The sequence below is a fragment of the Lissotriton vulgaris genome, chromosome 4_1 (assembly GCF_964263255.1).
Source record: "Lissotriton vulgaris chromosome 4_1, aLisVul1.2, whole genome shotgun sequence".
Classification (NCBI taxonomy): Eukaryota; Metazoa; Chordata; class Amphibia; order Caudata; family Salamandridae; genus Lissotriton; species Lissotriton vulgaris.
The window spans coordinates 219,344,935-219,365,384 of NC_141691.1; the positions used below are offsets into that span (position 1 = coordinate 219,344,935).

General features: G+C 46.8%; 1 protein-coding gene across 1 annotated transcript in view; it reads left to right on the plus strand.

Moving 5' to 3' along the window:
• The first annotated feature begins 15,206 nt into the window (after positions 1 to 15,206).
• The window catches only part of LOC147718578 (C1GALT1-specific chaperone 1-like), a 56,814-nt gene continuing 51,570 nt past the window's right edge, over positions 15,207 to 20,450 (plus strand). Inside the window, exon 1 of the mRNA XM_086918512.1 lies at positions 15,207 to 15,298. The gene's annotated coding sequence lies outside the window, so the exon portion shown is untranslated. The remainder of the gene's footprint in view (positions 15,299 to 20,450) is intronic.

Below are 20,450 nucleotides of genomic sequence, written 5' to 3' on the forward strand. Positions count from 1 at the left end.
TGTGATGCCAGGCACTTAGAAGCAGAGCCCCTCCCACATTCACACCTACGTGCCCTTCCATTTCTGGCACTTTGCACCAGTTTTAAGTTCTTCTTAGAGTTTCTTGTTGCTCAAATGGGTGTAATTTCTGATATTTATACGTTTCCGTAGTATTCATTGCTTGATTTTGATCAAATGAAAGTGTCACTCAACGTTGTTGAAATGTCACTCATAATTACACTCAAACTTTGAAAATGTCACACATAGCAATCTTAAACCTTGGCAGCTATGGTAATCTTTGCACAGTGGGAAGCTAGGGGTTGAAACAGACCTCTGTTTGAACTTTGGTTGGTTCAGCTTAGGTTGGCAACTTTGATTGATCATCCAATTGTTACTTCTCTTATTTGGAGTACATGTACAGGAGGAGGCACTATCCAAAACTTTAAAAAAAATTGCATAGGCTATTACTTCTTCTTTAAAACATGTATGGCTTTCAAGTGTTTGTAGATGTTGTGCATGCTCAGGAGCACGCTATATAAATAATTCAGGCCTTGTAGCTGCTGTCATTCCAAATGGTAACGGTCACCAGTGAAGAACAGAAACAGGTGCAGGGATGCAATTTTGCACACATCCATGCACCCACATAAGTAAAGACACTATCCCTCATGCAGCAGTAGGAAAGGCAAGACTGAGAAAAGAGAATGAGGTGGAGAGAGTCAAGGTTGAGATAGATCGAAAGAAGAATAGGTGAAGCAGAGAAAAGGGAGTATTATAGGTAGAAGAGTGATGGTGAGAGGGAGGAGGGTGAGGCAGAGGGAGGATAGTGAGAAAGAGAGAGGGGGGTTGACTGGTGAGGCACAGACAGAGAGGAGGGTGAAGAAGAGAGAGTTGGGTGAGCTAGAGAGAAGAATGGAGTGGAGGTGGAGGCGCAGTCAGACCACGGAGAGGTGGAGAGAGAGGGGAGAGTGAAGCAGAAAGCGCGGCGAGTGAGATGAGAGAAAGATGGGGGTGGCTCAAACAGAGAGGAAGCCAAGGCAGGGAGAGAGACGGGAGAGGTGGAGAAATAGGAGGATGAGGCAGAGGATGTTAAAGGTGAGATGAAAAAAATAGAAAGGGGGAAAAAAGAAAAGAAAAGAGGGGGAGGTGGGTAGGTGAGCAGGGTGAAGTGGAAAGGAAGGAGGTTGAGGTGGAAAGAGAGACGGGTGAGGTGGGGAGAAAGGATCATGTGGTAGAGATAAAGAAGCCTGATGCAGAGAGAACAGAAGAGATTAAGCACGTAGGTGAAACCACAAGAAAGGCAGAACTAAAACTAGTGTACATGCTCTCAGCAGTAGGTAGAGTATGCAGCTCAGCCCCCCTTCAAAGCCCCTCCAGCATGCCTGATCCCATCTCACTGATACCTAGGAAATGCTATGCAACTCCATTTATCTTCACGGCCCACCCATGCTTTCTCTTGGCCCTCCCAGATCCTGCATCCTGGAGCCGGGCCTGAATGTTCCCCTCGGGGGCAACTCCTAGTGCCTGGAGTCAGCAGACCCCGTGCCCACTACAAGCCACGTCGCTTGCCCGTAACCACCCACTCTTGTATGCCCCCACCCCCAGCCCCAAGGTCCGTGAACACTCCACAGTGCCCTCGGCAGAACCATCACCCCAAAACCGTGAGCTGTTTCTGCCTCCCTCCCTCAAGTGAATTGACATCGGCGGCCACCCATCACCCACGCAGGCAACACTCTGCCATGAAGAGCACACGGCTTGCCACTGGCAGAGCAGCTCTGCTCAACAGTACTTGCTCTCGCTGGGTGAGGGGGCCCCTGGAGCACGGACCCCCCCCCCCCCCCGCTATGCGGGGGCTGCAGGGACCTATGTTACACCCCTGGTCCACAGTCAAACACTGAATCTTACTGTAGTCATCCTTCCAGGCCTTCTGCAAGGGTCCATCACCCACTCCTGCAATTAAAAAACCCTGGCCTGGCTTCCTGTAGAATCAGTGGCTTCGTAAAATGTAACAATAAAGGGTTACTTACATTTCTTCAGAGCAGTGTCAGCATATCGCACTGTCACTGCACAAAGAACAGAGCATGCTGGTGCCCGCTGAATATCAAGACAAGCAAGGTGCATGGCTGAGGAGTCCCGGGGCCTCCTGCACCTGGGGTGGAGGGGGGTAAGCCCCTTTGCGTGCACACACAGAGTTATATCACCTGTCTCTCCCTCTCAGCATTTCTTCTTCCTTTGAAATTCCTTTTGACCTTCTCCTGATCACTGCTCTGTGACTGTTTATTTCTGCACTCCAGCACTCTGATTTCCAGATAAATCCTGGGATGCCTTCCCTTCCAGGCCTTTGTACACAAGCAAGAAACAAAAGCTATAAATTGTAACTGTTTCTTTTTTTGTGTGCAAGATCTTCAGAAAACTGCTTCCTGCTCAAAGAAAGGATGAAGCTGGTTGGAACTGGTGTGCATTGCTCAGGCCTGTGCTTCAGCACTCTCTTGACTGTGGGGGAAGGGGGCCCCTTCAAATGTAGGGAAGCCTGAAGCTGAAAACTTTCTCCAGGTCAAGTCAGCTCTGTGCTGCCTCAGAGAAGAAGTGCTGGTGTTCCATAATCCGCTGCCCCCCGTGAGGCAGTGCCCCCCCCCCTGTTTTGCGCATGCGTACGCATGCGCACATTACGGCCGATGACGTAGTACCACGCCCACCATCATTCCGTGTCATCATCATTGCGCATGCTCTATTCGAACATGGCTCGCGTCTCGGGCAGAAAGTGCCCGCGGGGTCCTTGTGCTGACCTGTGTACACAGCCCGTCTCCGTACCCCCCACCTGCAGGCCATTATTGCCCCGCATTAAAGCTGCTACATATTTATTTAAAATGTACGTGTTAAACAAATTCCATTTCTGACAGCTCTCAGCGTATCCCCAGTAAGTGTCCTCAATTCTTTAGCCTTTCCTTGGTCCATCTGATCGGCCTCACTCGGACTTCTTCTCAGACCCCTCTCCCTTTCCTGCTGTAATCAAATCTCCATCATAGATGGTGATTAACATGACATTAATTAAAATGAATTTAGAACTGTTCCAGCCTCGTACACCGCCTCTGGCTGCTGGCGGCTCGAGGCTGTGAACAATGTTGGCACAAGGACCCCGCGAGCGCTCTCTGCCCTTCTCCGCCCCGTGACGTAGGGGGGGCAGCCACACACAGGGATACAGTGACTCTCGGAACACTCTCTCTGGGGCCCCCACCCCCATCCTTGTCCTGGGCCTGGCTTGTGGCTCTGACTGAAGAGAAACAATGTTGATACTTTGTTTCTCTTCAGTCCACAGCACGTGCAGGCTGCTTTACAGGCTGCTTTAGGGAGAGAGGATCACAGCTCTCTACCCAGTTCTCTATAAGAGCTAAGGGGGGCCCCCTTCACTTACTAAAGACTGCCCCCCCGCAGCGCAGGGGCTGGGGGGGTGCTTTTTACGCTCTGCTTCTATCATGTGTAGGCAACTCTGGGCATTAGCTTGCCTCATCTCCACAACGGCCCCCCACATACGCCGGGGATGCCTGGTTTCACCTTGGAGATACCCAGTAGGGACCATCTCACAGGGAAAGCCAGGGCGGGTTCCCCAGCGGTCTACTGCGCAGAGATACTCCTTCGGGAGTCGATTCTAGCGCATTACAAACCCACAATTAATTAATACTCTGTCTTCCATCACAGGCCTGTCTTCTCCTCAAGCTCCTTTACTCATTGGTTTCACTTCCTCTTCTCTTGCTCTTCTTGCCCTTTCCCCCATTGGCATATGTCTCCGCTCCTTCACCATTTGTCCTACCCCTGCTTCATGTGACTCTTCTCTTCAATTGTGGTACACTTTCAGAGGCCTGGGTGGGCTACCGGCCGAGACGGCAATGCCCAGGCCTGGACTGGATACCAATGATTTATTAAGAGGGCGGGGCCCCGGCCTGCACACCAGCACGTTAAGTAATGAAAGAAGATGCCGTGGCATGCCTAGCTGGCTCTGCCTAGACTGAGGGGGCCCCTGGCGCGGGGCCCCCGCACCGCGGGCTGCGGGGGCCTGTGTTACGCCCCTGAGGGAACCCCTGGGGTGACAAATGCAAAAAGAACAATTGATGGACAGAATGCAGAACAATGTCATACATTCACCCCAGTACAGAGATCTGGGCCTAAATCCATCGTTATTTTGCTCACTATGCCATTCCAGTTTGGACCCAGTCATATGCAATTCAGTCTTGACCCTGCGCCCAATGGGAACAGTCCAGCCCGAACTGCCAGGCCAGGTCCTCCCTGGACTGGAAACAAGCATCCTAGGACTGGTTTCGAGCTTTTCCCCCCAGCAATTATGAAAAAGCCTGAACCAGCCTCATGTGCAGATTCTGGAGCATAAGTCAAATGTGTAACCAGTTCATGCGTATCGCATGTTCCTACCGCTATTGGTGTAGTGGATAGAAAATTAGTCTCTGATGCTCAACAAGTGTACATCCAGCAACTTAGCCTCCCTTCCCCCCTGAAAGTAGAGTCCCGCTGTAGCTGGGAGCAGTCCTCTGAAGCCGCTGCAACAGAGGGTGTGCATAGCCTCCCTCTCTTCTCACATGACTAGCTGGGTTCAGTCCAGTCTCAGCCACTGACCCTAATGCATTTGCACAGGGCCAGCTACTGTAGTCCTGGCAATCCAGTGAGATGGCTGCAGCCTCCCTTTGGCTGTTGGCAAACACAGGTACAAGCTCTGATTGGGCCAATACAAACAGCAGGGCAGTTGCAGCCTTGAAACCAGCTGATATGTTCATAAGGGCAGTTCCAGCCCCGGCTGGGTTGATGCATTCAACAAAGAAGTTGCAGCCCCAACTGGCCGAGACATTCATTAGGGCAGTTACAGCACTGACCAGGCCTTAACAAACACTAAAGCAGTTGCATACCTGACAGGGTCATTGCAAAAACATAAGCTTTTCATGGTTCCTACAAAGAACCTTCTGAGACACAAGAAGAAACCTTTATGCAGAGATTGCTCTTGGCTTTGCTCTCAGGTAGTCAGCTTTCTCTTGGTGTCCCTGCGTTCAGGGACATGCTTGGCTTCTCTTGGACAAGATCTCCTCCTGCAGGACAAGGTAGACTTGTTCCCTCTCCCAGCAGACAAACTAGTAGACAGACCTTCATCTCCTCCAGCAGAAAGGAGAATTCAAGTGATGTCCCCTCACCTCTGGGATACTGACTGTCAAGCAGGCACCAGCCCAGCTCACACAGTAGTCTTTCAGGTTTTGTGCAGAGTAGTCCCTGGACTTGGGACTTGAACAACGTGGGGTGGTTTGGGGTCCCACTTTTTTTTTTTTTTAAACCTTTATTGTGCTGATAGGAGCATACAAAAACGGGCCTACAACCAGCCAGGCCGGCCACGACACATTATGAGAAGCACATAAATCAATAAGGAGGTTTCCCGGTAGTACCCAGCATTGTGCAAGCAAGTAGTTCAGTCTGAGAAAAGCTGAGCATGACCGCTGAAAGCAGGATAAAAGAAGGTTAATTTTATAATAGGGAGTATAGCAGGATCAGTTGCAGTTTTTAATCATCTGAGTTCCCATAGCGGGCCATTAATCAAGCATCAAGACATAAAGGCATCGATAAAGACGGTTATCAGCAAAAGTTCAAATCAATCACAATATAGACACCATATTTCAAATCAGTGCCCACCGTGGCCCGTCGCTTGCCCATCGACCACCTAATTATCGTACTGATACATAACGGAGGAACCAGAACAGCAACAGTGGTTACAATCATCCTCTATACTAACCCAAGTAATAAGAAGAAAGAAAAGGGTGGGGGGAAGTATTATAAAGAAGAAAAGAAAGAACGCCGTGCTGCTGCACGCGCCCCACAGCGATAAAGGCGCGCAAAGTGACTGAGGATCCCGCTATCGGGGGTAGGGCGTGCAAGTCATAATATATGTGCAATCAATACCGTAGAAAGAAAAGCAACTCGCCCCCCATCCCCACCTGCAGTCACACCATGGGAGACACGCACAGACACGGCATCCCGATAAAGGGATACAAAAGAGCCATAGAACTAAAGGGAAAAAGAACGGATAAGAGACCCCAACCCACCCACCCCGCCCTGCACCACTGCAGAAGACTACGGCCTACCCCCCCAGCAGCGTGCCTGTCACCCTAAATAGGAAACCTGAAATATAGAAAAAGGCAGAGAGAGGGAAAGGAACAAAAGAGGCAAAAAGGAAAAAGAACCAGGGGGAGGAGGAGACCATCAATCGAGTCGTTCGGCCCCTGCCCCCCGCCTTCCCACACATTTATGCAACATCAAAACGAGATCGACACAGTCTCAGGTATCATAAACCTTCGAAGGAATCGTCCATATTATCGTGATTGGGGGCATTCCTCATCTCCATCCGTTAACCAGTAGTCCTCCGGGTTCAGACCGGCTCACCCCTGTCCTTTCCTAGTCATTGCCACCATGCATGATAGAGTAGTGGGCAGCAAACATTTCAAGGTGGAGAGGTTGCTTGATCGGAACAAAACGGGACAAGGGTGTAAACCAGAGGACCCCGGCAACCAGCAGCAAAACAAGAACTTTTCGCGGCAGTCCAGACTTTCCATTAGCGACAACTGGAACAGCAAACAGTGTGGGTGCAGTCTCGCCGCACAGGAAAGTAAAGTATCCCCCGCAAGGTAACAACGGGACCTCACCGAGGCAGTTCGAATCGGCAATCCACATCGCTCCCCGAACATTCGAGCAGGAATGGGCCCCAGCGTGGAGCCCACACCCGCGCCCGCCACAATCAAAGCTACCTGGAGATTCGGGGCCGCAGGCGTACAGTCTTGTCGATGCACGGCGGCAGCACTCCCCGCAGCAACTGAGCGGGACAAAGCAGCGCACACTCGAAGTCGAGCCGCGTTCATGAGGGACGGCCCAACAGAAATGGCGGCAGACCTTCTATCCTGCACAGGGGCGTCGGGGGCCATGGCCGCATGTAAAGACTGTAGGGCGTCAAGGACATCGCCAAGCGTGGGCTCACGCTCACAGGACCAGGCCCCCGTGCACTTCAGCGACACAAGTTCGCCGCCCTGAGTAAATCCGTGACCCAGGGCGCCTGCCGCCATCTTGCGGGTCCAGCTGCGTCTCCACACGCCTCAACTTCTGGAGCGGGCTCTCAAGCAAGGCCACCGCTGGAGTTCACTCGAGCCCCAGAAATGGCAACCTGGGTGCAGAAAGGAGAGCCACCGCCCCGCGGACGCCACACGCCGACTCCGGGCGCAGGGCTTCAAGATGGCCGGACACGGCAACAAATGGGGTATCCTCCTGCGTGGTCTTCCCCCATCCACGGGGTGCCGCGCCCTACCACGGGGCCCCCCGGCCGCTGGACCGGGCCCGGTCAGTCTCCACCGGCATAACCGCACAACGGCCTCTCCCAGCCGACCCCTCTCCTCCACCAGGGGCCGCCGCCGACACCGTCACTCCAGCCGACCTCTACAGGCAAGTCCCCGGTCTCCACGCCGCGAAGGCCCCGGACCCAGCAGGAGCACAGCTTCGGATCCGCGGCTCGCAGGAGCCCCCGGGTCAGACGGTGAGTACGAGCGTTGCTTCACCTTTCCATTTCTTCCCGAGTGTGTCGTCTCGGGGCAGGATACTTGGCAGGATATGTGTGTTGGGCAGGAAGACTGGCGGAGCCGAGCTACAGTGCGGCCATCGCGGTCGCGAGCTTGGCTCCTCCCCCCTGGGGTCCCACTTTTATACACACTTTCTAGACAGGGGCTGTGGAGCCACAGTCTGAGGCTCCAGAACCAGTTTGAGACACACAGAGTCCTACTAGTGTACATGTACTACACACACACAATACAGAATGTCTACGGCCATCGTGAAATTGGTGCTGTGATTTTAGCAGTGATCTATGGAGTGTAATCAATTTTTTTGTTTTAGCATTGCAATTCTTGCAGTCATATAATTTGTTGTAATTCTGGATAGACTTGCAGTTTTGGACACAAAGTTTTTTATCTTTGGATGTCAAACTCAAGGGTCAGTGGAGTACCTAGGCCTTGTGCCGCCCTTGGTGGTCCCTTTGTTTGCCGCCCTCGGCACCTGAATGTAAGAGCCGAGGAATAACGCTGTTTGCCGCCCTGCGGCAGCCGCAGGTAATAGTGGGGGGTGAGGACGCCGCCCCAAAAACTCATGCTGCCCAGGGTGGACCACCCCCACTTGCTACGCTATTGTCAAGGGTATTGATATTCATCCTAAAGCTCTGGTAAATCAGTATATCGATATGGTATGCTATTTCCAAGATTACGTAACCTGTTTAGAGAGAACAACATTAAAAGAAATCTGTGTAACTATTAGGGGCAGCAACACCATAGAGTGGCAAGAACTAGCTACCTAAGTCTTATGTGAAAGCCTTATTCTGAAACTCACATGGTAGTATCTAACATGGTGATTTCTTCCATTTCTGATGTACTAGAATCAGGAACTAATTTGGTATAAGAAATGTTAGTGAAATTTCCTGAAGCTGCTCAAGAAAAAGTAGGTATAATTACTAAATCTGAGCACAGAATGAAATTAAAGCCAATGCAGTTCCTGTTATTCATAGTGTCAAACTTGTCCCCTCCGCGTAAGGAATGAATTTAAGCACTTTTGGCAAAAAGGTGTGCTGAGTCAGTAGAAAATAACTCATCAGAATGGTCAAATGATGAGAATATGAAATAAATCAGGGGTGATTTGTATACGTGCAGGTCTAAGCACTTTGAACAAACGCATTGCTGTGGATAGTAACACACTTCACAGGTTACAAGAACTGCTTGCCAATTTGGGTCAGGCAAGGTATTTTTCCCTTCTGGATTTCTGCTCTGTGTACCATCAAATTCCACTTTTTTTCAGATTCGCAGGAGTTAATTACCTTTATCACTCTCTTTGGGGATTTAAAATTCCTAGGATTGCCCTTTGGGTTTGCTTCTGCAGCAAGTGTCTTTCAGAAGTTGCTGGGCACCATTCTAGCAGATATACCTGGTGTGCAAGCTATTCAGGACGATGTGCTCATATTTGAAGAAATCTCAGCTGAACATAATGCAATTTTTTGGAGTATTTTATAAATTTTAAAGCCATTAGAATCACTATTAGGTGGAACAAGTGCAGTTGTCTTTCTTAAAAGGTAGATTATTTGGAGTAAACTACAATTGCAAATGGAAATAAACCAAGATGTTCTCTTCTAAAAGCCATTGAGAATGTTGTTCTGCCCAAAGATAAAGATGCATTAGGTTTCAGTAGTTTTATGCATGTTTTAAGGATGAGATGTGTTTATCTGGACTGAGGAGGCTAACAATGCATTTGTTATGATCAAGGAACTCATTATTTGGAAACCTGAAATTAAACCTTTGGTTGCTGGAAATAAATTAATATGGTTTGGGAGCAGTTTTGTCTCAGTACATTGGAGTAAAGGAGCAGACCATTGCTTTTGTTTCTCAGTGTGTAAGAAATGCAGAATTTAATTACTGTGTGATTGAACATGAAGCGCTTGCATGCATATTGGCTGCAAAGAGGTTTAAGATCCAGCTTTGGGATTTGCAGTTTGATATCTTTACCGACCATAAACCTTTGATTTATTTGTTGAGTGGCAATGGCACTTGCAAAGCTTCAGCCAGGTTAGTTAGACTTACAGCTCAGCTTCAAGAGTGCAATTTTAATTTCAAATACATTTGCAATGGTAAGAACTAGGAGATGACTGCTTGTCTAAAATGTCTTTGGTCTGTGTTGTGTTGGATCAGGAAAAAGATGATGTTGAATGTGTAGTTGCTTTTTTAGATATTGTTCAAAGCTGTGATGGTGTTTTAGATGCACAGATTTGGGAAAAAGCATATTGTGAGGATTGTGACTGGCAAAACAGTGTTTTGCCAAAAAAAAGATTGGCCCAAAGATAAGAGCTTGGGTGTGCATCTTAGACCCATTTGTGCAAGTAGCAAGTGAGCTTAGAATTGGCCACGACATAGTCACATGTCATGGCCTTTTTGTGCCAACAATGTCACTCAGAAATGGTTTCACTCAAATTCCTCTTGAGGGTTATCTAAGTATACCTAGTATATGTAAAAAACATAACCAATTTTACTGGTGACCTGACATGGATGGAGCTGTACAAAGCTGAATTAACTCATGCTGACATGTCTACTTTTTGATAGGCACTGGAAGACAGCTTTGCCTTTGCCAGTGGAAGTCTGGATATGAGTAGCCTGAGATTGTGCAGGTCTTCAGAGGTAATGCTTATGAATGAAAAATGCATGATAGTTTTAATCGACTATCATTTGAAGTAGATTTGTTTTACTTCTCTCTTCTGTCAGTTTTTCTTGTGGAGTAAGCGAACAGTGGTTCTGCTACTTTCAATCATAGAAAAGACAATTTACTATCAAATAAAGGCCCCTGTAGTGGCATGTTCACTGAATGAAATGTAAAAATCAATTACAAAAAAGAGGGGAAAAATATAAATTCCAAAATAAGAGAATTCTCCCAAATATCTCTGAAAAGTTATTATTTATAATAGAGTTTGATAGTGTATTCACACACATAATATAGACAACATATTATTGATAACATAAATAAATCGCATCACATTACAAACATAGGCAAGTGTAAACATTACATAAATATGCACATCACAACACATTACTATACATCTAAAAATTATAATATACATCTAGTTTTTCAAATCACGTCCTATTCTTAATTTAGATCATATGTCAAAACATCAGAATTGAATTGTGCAGTCACTTATTCGACACTGATTAGAACGTTTTAATGGACACGTCGACGTTTCGACCCCTCTTTGTATCGCATTGACTTAATTTGTCAATCTGGGGTCTTCATCAGGACTACATAAAAGTGTGTGCAATCTATACAAAACGAGAACCACAGCACATCTATATTAGAAAAAGGGGTTCCCATTAACTCAGGAGAACTCTCTTCTACATTACATTACAGATCCAGTGCTCACCAATTTAATGCAATGTAGTGTCTTCAATAATCAATAAATCAAATGCTGGTTACCATAAAGGAAATCCAACTTCCTTCACCTTATGCAACAAAAGTAAGAACAAACACAGTAACCTAATTAGACATATGTTGAATATTCTATTGTACCCTTACAAAACAAGGAAAGTGTACAAAACTAACCTTCTCAATACTTGTATCGCCAATCCAGTTTAACAAACATGGACACGATCTGACCATCAGACTCCGCATACAACAGCGTAATAGTTTAACCATCAAGACATACTTCTCGTGTTGTCTAAGTCTCAACACCCTATATATTTTCTTATATGACCCTCCTGGATGAATCTTCTTTTCAATGCAGATAATCAATCCGGTAATTTAATTACTTCCTTTAGCTTTGTTCTCCTTATAGTAATGTTAAACCTTTGTTACCTACTGTTCTTACATAAACATGCAAATACTCCGCCATTAAAGCCGACATAGCTTACCCATAAAACAGGGCTTGTCAGACGCTGTTTTATTTAGATTCGAGCTTTTGACTTTGTATACGCCTCCTGGTAATTGAAAAACTGTCGTGTTGGGCACCAGCGCTCTTTGTGGATAAAAAATTGAAAAAGAAGATCATTAAAGGAAGAAGAATTGCACAACAAATTAGCGTGATGACTTTCCCGTAAAATGTACTCCACAGAGGTCTCACATTAACCCAGGACTGTGGCGTCGAATTATTACACGCTTCCTGGGGACACGACATGAAATACTAAGGTGTACACCTACCAATGATACGAGAATTCTAGACCATTGAAGAGAACTCTGGTTTAACCATCACACCAGTACGTACAACAGGAATCTTTTAGGATTGAATTGATCGATCCAATTGGTGTGGGAATTATAACCACTTTGTTCCCGAGAAGGGGTCATCATAAAGATCCCCGTTTTGCCCCGTTACAGTATGTCCTGAAGAAGACTCGCGTGGCCCAGGCATAATTAACCGCAAGGCCGCAAGACGAGTCGAAACGTCGACATTATATTGAAACCTGGACCGCTATTTGTATTTGTATGTCGATTTGTAGAGCGCGATTGCTGCCCGGGGGCGTCCAAGCGCTAAGAAACCAACAGAACAAGAGGAGGTAGCAGGGCGTTATTGGGCAGTATTGAAGAGGAATGTTTTTAGCTGTTTCCTGAATGAGGTAAGATTAGGATTTTTCCTTAGGTGGAGGGGTAGGGTGTTCCATAGCTTGGAAGCATTGTAGGTGAAAGTCCTACCGCCAGTTCTGGATTTTTTTATTTTGGGAATTGTGGCCGTGAAGGTCTGGTTGGATCGCAGATTCCTAGTGGGAAGGTAGTGTGACACTAGGTTGCGAGTGATGAGAGGGCCCGTTTTCCAGAACGCCTGGTGCGCAATGCATAAGGCTTTGAATTGTATTCTTTGGGGAACGGGTAGCCAATGCAGTTTTTTCAGTCCATTTTTGACTGATTGACGTCGAGGAATCTGAAGCAAAGTGCGCGCGGCACAGTTCTGCACCGTCTGTAGTCTCCGTATCGTGTACTCTGGGGCGGCGAGATAAAGGGCGTTGTTATAATCCAGTCGTGACTGGATAAGGCCCTGAATGGCTACTTGTTTTGCCTCCATCGGTAGAAGATGGAGTACCTTCCTTAGCACTCTAAGGAGGCCGAAGCAGGTGGCTGCCAGTTTGGTGGATTGGGTGCCGAAGGACAGAGATCTGTCTAGCCACACCCCAAGGCTCTTGATGCTGTCCTTTGGGGCCGGAGGGGTACCCAGGCAGGGTGGCCATAGAGTGCTGAGGGAGTTAGGGTTGGCAGGGCCCAGGAGCATAAGCCCTGTCTTGTCTCCATTCATTTTTAATGAGGAGGAGGACATCCAGTCCTTGACTTCCTCTAGGCATTTCCTCAGCCCTCCTTTCGAGGTATGGTTAGCCTCCTGTGCCAGTGAGACCACTAGCTGAGTGTCGTCAGCATATGAAATGATCTTAATTCCATGCTGACGAACAACTTCAGCCAGTGGCCTCATATATATGTTGAAGAGTGCCGGGCTCAGTGAGGAGCCCTGCGGGACTCCACATTTTGATGGTCTGCTGGTAGAGGAAGATGTTCCATCAAATACCCGAAAGGATCTGTCCTGTAAAAAGGATTCAAACCAAGACAGAGCTTTGTCCTTTATGCCGATGTTTGCCATGCGGTCCAGCAGTATGTCATGGCTGACCGTGTCGAAAGCCGCGCTTAAGTCAAGGAGGATCACTGCCACTGATCCTCCCTGATCCAGGATGTTTCTGGATTCCTCGGTGACCATGAGGAGCGCGGTTTCGGTGCCATGTCTTGGTCTGAAGCCCGTTTGGGTAGAATCAAGAAGCTGGTGGTTTTCGAGATATTTGATCAACTGGCTGTTAATGTGTCTCTCTAGGATTTTACTAAGCCATGGAAGGAGAGAGATTGGCCGGTAGTTACTGAGGTTCGAGGGATCCAGATTGGGCTTCTTTAATAGTGCTCGGACCATGGCTTGTTTCCATTGTGGCGGGACTAGGCCAGTAATAATGGAGGAGTTAAGGAGGTCCATGATGACGGGCAGGGTGATAGCCGAGGCTGACATAATGATGTCTGGCGGGGCTGGGTCCCCCGGAGACCCGGATTTGACTTTTTTTGCCAACGACTCAAGAGTCGAGAGGTTAAGAAGAGCAAAGTGGTCCAAAGTGTGGGAGGAGTTCAGGTCAGAATTGCTCGCGGTAGAGAGGGTGTTGGGAGGAGCAGGGAATGATTCATAAATGGTAGTAATTTTTTGCAGGAAAAAATCTGCCATGTTGTTGCAGTGTACTGCGGTCTTGGTCTCATCTAGACTGGGTGGTAATTTGGTGAGGCTTTTCACGATACGGAAAATTTCCCTGGGTTTGGATTTCGCTAGGATAATTTCGTTGGCGAAATAGGCTGTTTTGCTGGCCTTGATTTGTTCTTTATATATTTTGAGTAGTTTTTGGTATTGGATTTTGTTTTCTGGCAAAGAGTCCAGGCGCCATTTCCTTTCCGCTTGTCTACACTGACGTTTTGTAGTTCTGAGGGGTTCAGAGTACCATGGAGCTGATTTTTGACTATTATTCTCTCTCCCCACGATTATGTGCAGATATTAATGACATATAATTCTGTCTGAAGTCAATAATAGAGAGAGTGTGGATTAATTAATTTAAGTGGCTAGGTTGTGCAGGTCCGGCATTTACAGGCCTGATACTGTTCGTCAAAATTTAAAATTATTGGAAATGTATTTCACTTTTTTTGATTTCTTCTTTCGTTTCTTCTTTAATCACTTTCACATTTCTTGACACCCTTTGCTATGCTGCACCTTCTATATGGGGCAGTGTATATATTTTTGTATTGATTTGCAAATTGAAACTTTGAATTTTATATTCTTGGTTGAAATTGATACAATAGATTAAAATATTGTACCTGTTTTTGGAAATGGATGTTGTTGCCTTATTCATGTGTTTTTTATTAATTGAGCGTAGCTGATCAATAGGTACATGCTCCTAATTTGTGAATTTTGATTGATCAATTCAATTTGCTTGTAAATATAGATGTCTCGGACCATTGTTGTTTAATATCGATGTAATACCCAGGTCCAGTACCTTTTGGGTTACCCCATTTCTTTAATGGTTGTTTTCGACCTCAGCTCCAGAGCTTTTAATCCTAGCCGGTAAAAACACTCTGCGGCAGCTCAGCTGAGTGACATTAGAGAAGTAATAGGAGCACGAAAAAAATACAAAAACACGTCATCCTGGGACTAGTTAACACTCTAAGGCAGTAAACGTGAACTATAAATGGGATCTAAATTACTGACATAAAGTGTATTTCCAAAGCCTACGTTCACCCAAGGATATCTCTTGGCGCTTAGTAACATAAGTTTACTGTTACAAAGGGTACTCATTTTATCGACCTCAGAAGGCTGAAATGACAAGTGGGCCCACCGCGATTTGAACCTGTGGCCATGAAGTCGAACACAGGCCGCTACAGTCGATTCAGTCCACTAAGCCACCAGACAATGTTTACCTGTATATTTTTAGATTCATTAATTGTTCAGAAATCGTCTGTATGTTTCCCAATAGAGTTAAGCACTTACAGCTCTGCACTGACCTACTTCTTAGCGGTGTACATTCAACAGCAAAGGTGCGGCTTTGTTCAGGCGCGCTCTCGTCCGAATAAGGCGGGTGTACGAGGTGTTAAGGAAAATCACATTCGATTCCGGGAGAGGGAGGTGGGCGGGGCCAGGATCCGGATCCAGGTGCGCTGACTGAAAGCAAACAACGCGCTACCTACCTACGGACGAGCATACATCGCGTGCCTGTCGCAGCGCTGGGTAAGTGGCAGATGTTTGTGGATTGATAAGTCTCCTAGATAACGTTCATTCAAAAGAGCAAAGCGAGGCGCGCGTGATTGCGTCACTCAGTCCACCCTGACAGCAGTGTAGGGGAGTGGGTGCACGACAAAGAACGACTGCGGGCCATTTTAAGGAAAGGAATGCTAGTGAAATGTATTATTCTAGAACGTAAATCGTTAATTAGACAGTTGATGCATAATACTGAGGTGGGTTCACATCCTACACCACACCGCTGACCTCTGGTACCAGGAAATGTAAGTGCCTGTTTGTGGCACTGAAGAAACACTGGTGGTGAACACTGCCTGGCCTGCCCACAATCCCAGAGAAAGGTGGTGAAGTGTCGGCCCTGGCTGCAAAGGCGAGGTTAACTGGCATGCATAAGATATGCTTCGTGCACAGGGGCTGCAGGCCCAAAGCCAGGGCTGGGCTAAGAGGGGCTGCAAAGGGATACGGGGGCAGCAGTGGTGTGATAAGTTGTCATTTCGAGGAACTTAAAGTGGTGAGGGCACACCCACCATCATAGTTGGAAACATTTGCCAGCATGTGAACATGGTATCCACCGATCAGCCTAATTTAAATGAAAGCGTTCCCTGTCGCGTTTGACCAACCACATTGTATTACACTTGATGAATTTCAAAGTAATCCAGGAAAAAGGACGACAAATGAATTACCTTTTTAAAATACATTTAGAAGTGGACACTCAGAAGACAGCTTAGAATAGTTGGGCTAAAATTATAAATGTTCATGTCAAAGCTTGTTAAAACCAATCCTCAACAGAAACCTGTGCTGCGATTTAAAAACATATTCGAAAGGCAATTTACCAGCATTGTACAGCGGTGCACAGGAACTACTGCCCATCCAGCGCTGCGTGGACGCAGGCTTACGGGGTTGGGGGTGCACACGGCGCAACTCCAGGCACAACCTGGGCATGCGACTAATGTCTCTGCTCATTTAAACAATCTGGTGAGTGACAATTCGCGCATTAGTAAAGGCTCAAAATGACACTGTGACATAGGAGATTAAACACACGTGCACGCCCTGCCTTGCTTCATGCTAGGCAGCAGTAGGGTGGAGAAGTGTGGCTCAGGGGTTAGAGGCGGCAGACCGGGAAGCTGAGATCGGCCCTGGACCAGGGTTCAAAAATTCCACGGACTCGATAATGCTCGCTCCGGTGCCTTCTCGACTCACGGGTTCACACTCTGCGACTCTGGGCAATAGCTTGCTTAATCTCCACAACGCCCGGGGTTATCTCACAGGGGAATACCAGGAAGGGTTCCCTAAGCAAGCGCTTAGATGCCTGCGATGTGGGTAATTTGCGCTATATAAATACATTTACATTGGGCAATAAATCTCCACAACGGCACCTTGCGGCGGGATGCCTGGCTTTCACCTTGTGGATACCCTGCTGGGGTTATCTCACAGGGGAATACCAGGAAGGGTTCCCTAAGCAAGCGCTTAGATGCCTGCGTTGTGGGTAATTTGCGCTATATAAATACATGTACATTTACATGTACAGGTACTCTTAAGGTGCAGTAATGTAATACTTGTGAAAAACTCTTGTCCACTGTTATACATCAGGTTGGTTCCTTAGAGTAACTATGTACTTAGTAGTGGGAGCGTTGGATTTCATTCTTTATACGGAAGACTCAGGGTAATCATCAGATAAGGCGTCTTTTCACTCCTCGCCTTTGCTTTAGCGTGATGGAGACGGAGTGCTTCTTTTTTTTATAATTGAAGAAAGTTCCTTTTATCTGCGTAGTCGAAGCTACACGCCGCCTGCCTGGTAACCCGGTCTCCAGCGTCAGTACTCCAAGGAACCAACCTGATGTATAACAGTGGGCAAGAGTTTTTCACATGGTTGAAATCAACATAAAGAACGAAACTCAACGCTCCTACTACAAAATATAGAGTTACTCAAAGGAACAAACCAGAATTATAACAGTGGATAAGATTTATCTATCCCCAGGATTTAGACTGACACCGCAAATTGAATACTGCGAATTGTATTGAAGAATTTTACTGTAGTCCTGAGGAAGGTGTACCATCAATCTTAAACACCGAAACGCGTCGACAACTTGGCTACTTTTAACTATTGTTAACATGCAAATGTGTTGAATGTCAATGTATTGTGATTGTGTTTTTATATGCAAAACTGTTGATTATATATCATGCTGCTTTTGATTAAGTTTTTAATAAATTTGATTTTAATGAAAATTATGCTTGTTTGAGATAATTGTGGAACATGTTAGGATATATACCATTGAGATCAGAAAAGTTTTTGGTGTCTTATTCCTTAAAGCATTTGGCGCTTTAATTTAGGAACCACAGAAAGGAACCAATTCCCTTTTGATTGTTGCTATATTTCCCAGTCCTTTCTGGGTTTGTTTGGGAAAACTCTCTTTTTTTGTTCAATCTACCTCGGCTCCTGTAGCCAGAGAGCTTACAAAGAAGTAATGGATACACTTGGAACCTTCGGGTTCTCAGAGGACCAATGCAAAAAACTCCTTGGTGGGTCCTTAGTTATAGGTACAGCAAAGTCCTTCATCAAAATATACATTTTCAAATGTCAAAATGCAAATACAATCGATTTAATTTGCAGTCCAAAACAAAAAATGTAATTCAAATCCGTTCATCATATATCCAAAGGTCACCAATTCCAACAGAAATCCTCTTTGATTGAATTAATATACAGTTCAAAAGGTGCGGTTTAAAGTTCCAAAGGCACTTTCGATTGAGTAAATATTCAGTTCCAAGGTACGGCTTTAAACTCCAAACGCGTGTGTGAACATAACAACCCTATGGCTGTGCTAGGACTTCTACAGTGACCCAACTCTACCTCAGCAACATGACCGCCCTGCCCACGTAAAGAATAGTTTCATAAATGCCTCATTATAGCGGAGGATAAGCTGTACACAAATTTAGAGCTGTGGAAAACTACGCAGCACCATTTGAGGGAGCTGCGTGGGTATATTCGTCATAAAGTACCTGGCACAGGGCTAGGTCTGCCTGGACTGGTGGACATACTTTGGGCAGGTGAGAGCCCACCGCACTACTCCTGAAAGGACATCCCCGGGAGGAGCCTCATCCCGCTCTGAACACGGCCCCCGCCTAGCCACGGCCTAACCTCCAGCGCTGTTCGCCTGAAGATACCGCACCAGTGCTTAATTTGTAAAACATTAAGAGCCAGGGCTCTGACCAGGAGGCCACTGCAGCTTGCACCACCCATCGCCCTGGTCATCGCTGCCAAAACAACTACTGACCATCTCTCTTGCATGTAAATGCGACAGTTCATATTATTCCAGATCCCCAAAGCTAACAAAAATGGCTGGGGAGGCAGGTATACTTAATTTTAATGTATATATTATTCCTAAACATCCGTTGTTCTGTTCATTTCTAAATTAAATGAGCAGCGCTACCATGTGGCAGACTGTTCTAAGAATGGTGTTGACAATTCGGTGCCGGTGCCGAGCACCGAAAACCATTTAAGTGCTGGCGCCTCAAAGAACAGGTCCATTGCAACATGGAGGCCGACCAGTTCAAAAAGACCCCTGCCTGCCCTCCACCACTGGACTTAACTACGCCCCAGTGTCTGAGGAGGCAGTGAGAGGACTGGTTCAGCTCCTCGAGCTCCCATGAGGCGCTAGACGGTGGATCATTGGGGGTCTCAAGCGGTGTGGCGCAGAGTACCCCAGGCCAAGGTCCCAGCAGTGGAGCTCAGGGTGTACCAGTCCCTGTTGTGTCGGTTGTAATGCAAATGAACTAATGCGTCAAGCCGGTTTCCTATCTCTACCCGCCAGCGCACCACAGGCACCACAACAGTTCCTTCCTATCGCGATATCTGTCTTATCACCCAAGTGAAATAACCAAATCGAAACACAGCCTTGCACCAAGTCTGCACAGGCGAGGGATGACCAGCACCACCCTCCCCCATCCCCTAATCCTTCACTGCCTTGGAGTGAGCTGTTCTGCCCACGGTCATTCTCCAAAAGACCAATGCAAAAAGAACAATTGATGGACAGAATGCAGAACAGTGTCATACATTCACCCCAGTACAGAGATCTGGGCCTAAATCCATCGTTTTTTTCTCCCATGCCATTCCAGTTTGAACCCAGCCATATGCAAATCAGTCTTGACCCTGTGCCCAATGGGAACAGTCCAGCCCGAACTGCCAGGCCAGGTCATCCCTGAAGTGGAAACGAGCATCCTAGGACCGGTTTCGGGGTTTCATTCCTCATCAGCCTGGATAGCTTGACTCCAGTAGCATGAAGAGCATGGGACCCATGTCTGGGCATACCCATCCCATGCGGGGTGACAAGTGCAAAAAGAACTGGATTCAAGCAATCCTGGCTGATTTATTTATTTATTTATGAAACTTGTAAAGCGCGCAAATGCCCAGGGGCGTCTCGGCGTTGCAGACGTGGCACAATGATAAGCAGCTTATTGATTGAACAGCCATGCCTTTATTTTTCTTCTGAAGGCCAACAAGGTTTGAGACGATCTGATCTCCAGCGGGAGAGAGTTCCACAATTTTGCAACTGAGACAACAAAACGTCGATTCGCCCCATGAGGCAGTTTTGGTCCGCGGCACTGACAGGAAGTATGCATTGGAGGATCGGAGTAGCCTGTTGGTGATATGGATGGCTAGAGAGTTTAGTAAGAACTGAGGACCTACATTTCGGGAGGCTTTGTAGGCAATACACAGTGACTTAAATTTAATTCGGTTCCTCACAGGGAGCCAGGGGTAACTTTTAATTACGTGTGCAATAGGATTGCATTTGGCGTTCCTGACAGCATTCTAGCTGCTGCATTCTGCACAGATTGCAATTTTTGAATAATCCTTTTTTGTGCAATAGAAAAGAGTCCATTACAATAATCATCATTACAATAAACATCACCAAAGCACCGACCAAAGTCCTTGCGCATTAAGAGGAAGGTATGGAAGGATCTTTTTGATTATTCGTAGTTTGTCAAAAGAAGCAGAGACAATTGCATTCGCATGAGGAGCAAAAGTCAGTTTTTCATGGAAAATTACACCCAAGTTCTTGACTTTGGAAACCGGGTTTGGTGGAGGACCGAGAACTGACAGCCACCAGTAGCTATACCAGATGGGAGAAAGCGTACCAGAAATCAT